This window comes from Arachis hypogaea, unplaced genomic scaffold (assembly GCF_003086295.3).
Source record: "Arachis hypogaea cultivar Tifrunner unplaced genomic scaffold, arahy.Tifrunner.gnm2.J5K5 arahy.Tifrunner.gnm2.scaffold_168, whole genome shotgun sequence".
NCBI lineage: Eukaryota > Viridiplantae > Streptophyta > Magnoliopsida > Fabales > Fabaceae > Arachis > Arachis hypogaea.
The window spans coordinates 22,952-30,000 of NW_027255542.1; the positions used below are offsets into that span (position 1 = coordinate 22,952).

A 7,049-nucleotide genomic window follows, 5' to 3' on the forward strand; every position below is an offset into this window, starting at 1 on the left:
ATCTCTTGATTTGCAGTCAAATGTTCTACCACTGAGCTATAGACCCTTGATGGAAGCTTTTGTCTTCCCTTTCCTCTTTCTAGAGGTTTCTCTGGCCTTAGGTGCCATCAATGGTTATGGAAAAAAAAACAAAAAAGCTATGCTTTTACCACACCAAACTTAGAATGTTGCTCGCCCTCGAGCAAAAGAAGAAGGAATAAAAGAAGAAGAGATATGGAGGAGATGGATGGCTGTGTGTATTCGGCCATATGGGTGGGATTGGGTGGGGAAGAGATGTTGAATTTTTGAAGGTAAGTGGGTGTATGGGTGTGAGTGGTAAATGGAAGACAGAAGGGATGAGTGTTTATTGGGAATAGAGGATGATTGAGAAGAGAGAAGAGAGTGAGTGAAGGTAGGTGGGGATCCTGTGGGGTCCACAGATCTTGGGGTGTCAAGGCATTTACATCCCTGCACCAATTTAGGCATGCAAAATGCCTTTGCACACAACCTGGGCGTTCAGCGCCAGGTTGGTGCCCATTTTGGGCGTTCAACGCCCATTTGCTGCCATTTCTGGCGTTGAACGCCAGAACCATGCTTGTTCTGGGCGTTCAGCGCCAGGATGTTGCCATTTGGGCGTTCAGCGCCAGAACCATGCTATGTTCTGGCGTTTGAACGCCAGGCAGATGCTCCTCCAGGGTGTGATTTTTCTTCTGCTATTTTTGATTCCGTTTTTTATTTTTTTTTATTTTGTGACTCCACTTGATCATGAACCTAAGAAAACATGAAAAATAATAATAATAAGAATTAGATAAACATTGGGTTGCCTCCCAACAAGCGCTTCTTTAATGTCAATAGCTTGACAGTGGGCTCTCATGGAGCCTCACAGATGTGCAGAGCTTTGTTGAGACTCTCCAACACCAAACTTAGAGTTTGGATATGGGAGTTCAACACCAAACTTAGAGTTTGGTTGTGGCCTCCAACACCAAACTTAGAGTTTGACTGTGGGGGCTCTGGTTGACTCTGCTTGAGAGAAGCTTTTCTGCTTCCTCTCCATGGTTGCAGAGGGAGATCCTTGAGTTTTAAACACAAGGGAGTTCTCATTCCATTGAAGGATATTTCACCTCTGTCAGCATCAATCACAGCTCTTGCTGTGGCTAGGAAAGGTCTTCCTAGGATGATGGATTCATCCTCTTCCTTTCCAGTATCCAGGACTATGAAATCAGCAGGGATGTAAAGGCCTTCAACCTTTACTAACACGTTCTCTACTTGTCCATAGGCCTGTTTCTTGAGCTGTCTGCCATCTCTAATGAGATTTTAGCAGCTTGCACCCCATAGATTCCCAGTTTCTCTATTACAGAGAGGGGCATGAGGTTTATTCCTGAACCAAGGTCACACAGAGCCTTAAAGATCATGGTGCCTATGGTACAGGGTATTATGAACTTTCCAGGATCCTGTCTCTTCTGAGGCAATGTCAGTTATCCAGATCACTTAGTTCATTGATGAACAAGGGAGGTTCAACTTCCCAAGCATCAATGCCAAATAATTTGGCATTCAGCTTCATGATTGCACCAAGAAACTTGGCAGTTTGCTCTTCAGTGACATCCTCATTCTCTTCAGAAGAGGAATACTCATCAGAGCTCGTGAAGGGTATAAGGAGGTTCAATGGAATCTCTATGGTCTCTAGATGAGCCTCAGAGTCCTTTGGTTCCTCAGAGGGAAGCTCCTTATTGGTCACTGGACGTCCCAGGAGGTCTTCCTCCTGGGATTCACGTCCTCTCCTCTCCTCACAGGTTCGGCCATGGCACTTATGTCAATGGCCTTGCACTCTCCATTTGGGTTCTCTTCTGTATTACTTGGGAGAGTACTAGGAGGGATTTCAGTGATCCTTTTACTCAGCTGGCCCACTTGTGCTTCCAATTTCTAATGGAAGACCTTGTTTCATTCATGAAACTTACAGTGGCCTTAGATAGATCAGAGACTAGATTTGCTAAATTAGAAGCATTTTGTTCAGAGTTCTCTGTCTGTTGCTGAGTTGATGATGGAAAAGGCTTGCTGTTGCTAAACCTGTTTCTTCCACCATTATTAAAGCCTTGTTGGGGCTTTTGATCCTTCCATGAGAAATTTGGATGATTTCTCCATGTTGAGTTATAAGTGTTTCCATAAGGTTCACCTAAGTAATTTACCTCTGCTATTGCAGGGTTCTCAGGATCATAGCTTCTTCTTCAGAAGATGCCTCTTGAGTACTGTTGGATGCAGCTTGCATTCCATGCAGACTCTGAGAATCATATTGACTTGCTGAGTCAATATTTTATTCTGAGCCAATATGGCATTCAGAGTATCAACTTCAAGAACTCCCTTCTTCATAGGCGTCCCATTACTCACAGGATTCCTTTCAGAAGTGTACATGAACTGGTTATTAGCAACCATGTCAATGAGTTCTTGAGCTTCTGCAGGCGTTTTCTTTAGGTGAATGGATCCACCTGCAGAGTGTCCAGTGACATCTTTGATAGCTCAGATAAACCATCATAGAATATATCCAGGATGGTCCATTCTGAAAGCATGTCAGAAGGACACTTTTTGGTCAACTGTTTGTATCTTTCCCAAGCTTCATAGAGAGATTCACCTTCTTTCTGTCTGAAGGTTTGAACATCAGCTCTAAGCTTGCTCAGCTTTTGAGGAGGAAAGTACTTGGCTAAGAAAGCCGTGACCAGCTTATCCCAAGAGTTCAGGCTGTCTTTAGGTTGAGAATCCAACCATAATCTAGCTCTGTCTCTCACAGCAAAAGGGAAAAGCATGAGCCTGTAGACTTCAGGATCTACTCCATTAGTCGTAACAGTATCACATATCTGCAAGAATCAGTTAAGAACTAAAAGGATCTTCAGATGGAAGTCCATGAAACTTGCAGTTCTGCTGCATTAGAGAAACTAATTGAGGTTTCAGCTCAAAATTGTTTGCTCCAATGGCAGGAATGGAGATGCTTCTTCCATGTAAATTGGAATTAGGTGCAGTAAAGTCACCAAGCATCTTCCTTATATTATTATTATTTTCGGCTGCCATCTCCTCTGCCTGTTCGAAAATTTCTGAAAAGTTATCTCTGGATTGTTGTATTTTAGCTTCTCTTAATTTTCTCTTCAGAGTCCTTTCAGGTTCTGGATCTGCTTCCACAAGAATGTTCTTATCCTTGCTCCTGCTCATATGACAAGGAAGAAGGACAGAAAAATGATAATAATAATAGAGATCCTTTATACCACAGTATAGGGATCCCTGTGTGAGTGGAAGAAGAGGGGGAGATAAAGAATGTAATATAATGGAAGAAACACAATTGTGAGGATGGAAGGAGGTGAAATGAGATGTTAGGATATGAATGAATAAATAGATTGAGATGAGGGAGGGATAATTTTCGAAAATTATTTTGAAAAAGAGTTAGTGATTTTTGAAAATAGTTTTTGAAAAAGGTTAGTATTTTTTTTTTTCGAAATTTAAGTTTAAAAATAAAATAATTAATAAATAAAAAGAAATTTTGAAAAAGGGAAGAGATATTTTCGAAAATGAGAGAGAGAGAGTTAGTTAGGTGGTTTTGAAAAAGTTAAGAAACAAACAAAAAGTTAGTTAGTTAGTTGAAACAAATTTTGAAAAGATAGGAAGTTAGGAAGTTAGAAAAGATATTTTGAAAAGATATTTTTGAAAAAGATAAGATAAGAAGATATTTTGAAAAGATATGATTGAAATTAGTTTTTGAAAAAGATTTGATTTTTAAAATCACAATTAATGACTTGATTCATAAGAAATCACAAGATATGATTCTAGAACTCAAAGTTTGAATCTTTCTTAACAAGCAAGTAACAAACTTCAAATTTTTGAATCAAAACATTAATTGATTATGTTATTTTCGAAAATGTGGTATAAAAATGAGAAAAATATTTTTGAAAAATATTTTTGGAATTTTCGAAAATAACTAAGAAATTTGAAAAAGATTTGATTTTGAAAAAGATTTTGAAAAAGATAAGATTTTCAAATTGAAAATTTGATTTGACTCATAAGAAACAATTTGATTTTAAAATTTTTGAAAAAGTCAATCCAAATTTTCGAATTTGATGAGAGAAAAAGGGAAAGATATTTTTTTGATTTTTTTGAATTTTTATGAAAAACATGAAAATTATGCAATGCATGAAATTTTTAGATCAAAACATGTGATGCATGCAAGAATGCTATGAATGTCAAGATGAACACCAAGAACACTATGAAGATCATGATGAACATCAAGAACATATTTTTGAAAAATTTTTAATGCAAAGAAAACATGCAGGACACCAAACTTAAAATTCTTTAATGCTTAGACACTAAGAATTCAAGAATGCATATGATAAACATGAAAAGACACAAAACAAAAAATCCTCAAGATCAAACAAGAAGACTTACCAAGAACAACTTGAAGATCATGAAGAACACTATGAATGCATGATATTTTCGAAAAAATGCAAGATGCATATGCAAGTGACACCAAACTTATAACATGACTCAAGACTCAAACAAGAAACAGAAAATATTTTTGATTTTTATGATTTTCTAATTTTTTTGGATTTTTATTTTATATTTTCGAAAATTAAAAGGAAAAATAAGGATTCCAAAATTTTTAATATGAATTCCAGGAATCTTGCCATGTTAGTCTAAAGCTTCAGTCCAGGAATTAGACATGGCTCACTAGCCAGCCAAGCTTTCAATGAAAGCTCCAGTCCAAAACACTAGACATGGCCAATGGCCAGCCAAACTTCAGCAGGTGATCAGAAACAGTAGCAGGTGGATTAACTCCAACTAGCTTGCTCTTGATAACAAATTGCTGCCTCAGTCCAAATGAATTTAGACATGGCTTTACAGCCAGCCAGGCTGCAACATATAATTACATGGCTGGAGTGATTAGTTGAATACCAATCCAAAGTAGTTTGGGTATGGCTTTACAGCCAGATATGATTCAACATATTTCATGAAACACTAGAATTCATTCTTAAAATTTTGAAGCCATAGAATAATTTATTTTTGAAAACATTTTTATTTTTTTTTTTTCGAAAACAGATGAGAGATTTTGAAAATATTTTTGAAAAATTATTGAAAAGAAAACAAAAAGAAAATTACCTAATCTGAGCAACAAGATGAACCGTCAGTTGTCCAAACTCAAACAATCCCCGGCAACGGCGCCAAAAGCTTGGTGCACGAAATTGTGATGTCCAGGCTCGAACAATCCCTGGTAATGGCTCCAAAGCTTGGTGCTTTGATCTTAATTCATAATTGTCACAACTTCGATACAACTAACCAGCAAGTGCACTGGGTCGTCCAAGTAATACCTTACGTGAGTAAGGGTTGAATCCCACGGAGATTGTTGGTATGAAGCAAGCTATGGACACCTTGCAAATCTCAGTCAGGCGGATATAAAATAATCATGGAGTTTTCGAATATTAATTGATAAAATAGGGATAGAGATACTTATGTAAATCATTGGTAGGAATTTCAAACAAGTGAATGGGAATGCTTTTCGTTCCTCTGAACCTCTGCTTTCCTGCTATCTTCATCCAATCTGTCTTACTCCTTTCCATGGCTGGCTGTATGCAAGGGCATCACCGTTGTCAGTGCCTACATCCCCTCCTCTCAGTGAATCATATGCTCACGCACCCTGTCACGGTGTGGCTATTCATCTGTCGGTTCTCGATCATGCTGGAATAGGATTCACCCTCCTTTTGCGTCTGTCACTAACGCCCAACAATCGCGAGTTTGAAGCTCGTCACAGTCATTCAATCATTGAATCCTACTCAGAATACCACAGACAAGGTTTAGACCTTCCGGATTCTCTTGAATGCCTCCATCATTCTAGCTTACGCCACGAAGATTCTGGTTAGGAGATCTAAGAGATATTCATTCTAGCTTAATTCATGTAGAACGGAAGTGTTTGTCAGGCACGCGTTCATACGAGAGAAGGATGATGAGCGTCACACATAATCATCACCTTCATTACGTTCTTGGGTGCGAATGGATATCTTAGAAGCGAAATAAGAAGAATTGAATAGAAAACAGTAGTACTTTGCATTAATCTTTGAGGAACAGCAGAGCTCCACACCTTAATCTATGGAGTGTAGAAACTCTACCGTATGAAAATACATAAGTGAAGGTCCAGGCATGGCCGAGATGGCCAGCCCCCTAAACGAGATCAATAGTCTCCTAAGATGAACAATGAAATAAAATTGAGACCAAAGATTGTCAAAAAGACTAGTAAAAGGTCCTATTTATAATAAACTAGTCACTAGGGTTTACATGAGTAAGTAATTGATGCATAAATCCACTTCCGGGGCCCACTTGATGTGTGTTTGGGCTGAGCTTAAGTGTAGCACGTGCAGAGGCCATTTGTGGAGTTGAACGCCAGTATTTGTGCCAGTTTGGGCGTTCAACTCTGGTTTTGGATCCTTTTCTGGCGCTGGACGCCAGATTTGGGCAGAAGGCTGGCGTTGAACGCCAGTTTACGTCGTCAATTCTTGGCCAAAGTATGGACTATTATATATTGCTGGAAAGCCCTGGATGTCTACTTTCCAACGCAATTGGGAGCGCGCCATTTCGAGTTCTGTAGCTCCATAAAATCCACTTTGAGTGCAGGGAGGTCAGAATCCAACAGCATCAGCAGTCCTTTTTCAACCTCTGAATCTGATTTCTGCTCAAGTCCCTCAATTTCAGCCAGAAAATACCTGAAATCATAGAAAAACACACAAACTCATAGTAAAGTCAAGAAATGTGAATTTAACATAAAAACTAATGAAAACATCCCTAAAAGTAACTAGATCCTACTAAAAACATACTAAAAACAATGCCAAAAAGCGTATAAATTATCCGCTCATCAATCACCTTCCTCAAACCACGAACGTGTGCCTGACAACCACCTCCGTTCTATATCCGATTGAATGAGTATCTCTTACCTTAATCAGAATCTCCGTGGTATAAGCTAGAACTGATGGCGGCATTCATGAGAATCCGGGAAGTCTAAACCTTGTCTGTGGTATTCCGAGTAGGATTCAAGGATTGAATGACTGTAA

At 38.8% G+C, this 7,049-nt stretch overlaps 1 non-coding gene across 1 annotated transcript; it reads left to right on the plus strand.

The window, feature by feature from the left end:
- The first annotated feature begins 2,534 nt into the window (after positions 1–2,534).
- LOC114927313 (small nucleolar RNA R71) lies at positions 2,535–2,642 on the plus strand. The gene has a single exon (XR_003817636.1). It is a non-coding gene; the product is annotated as a small nucleolar RNA R71 (small nucleolar RNA).
- Positions 2,643–7,049: the final 4,407 nt, after the last annotated feature.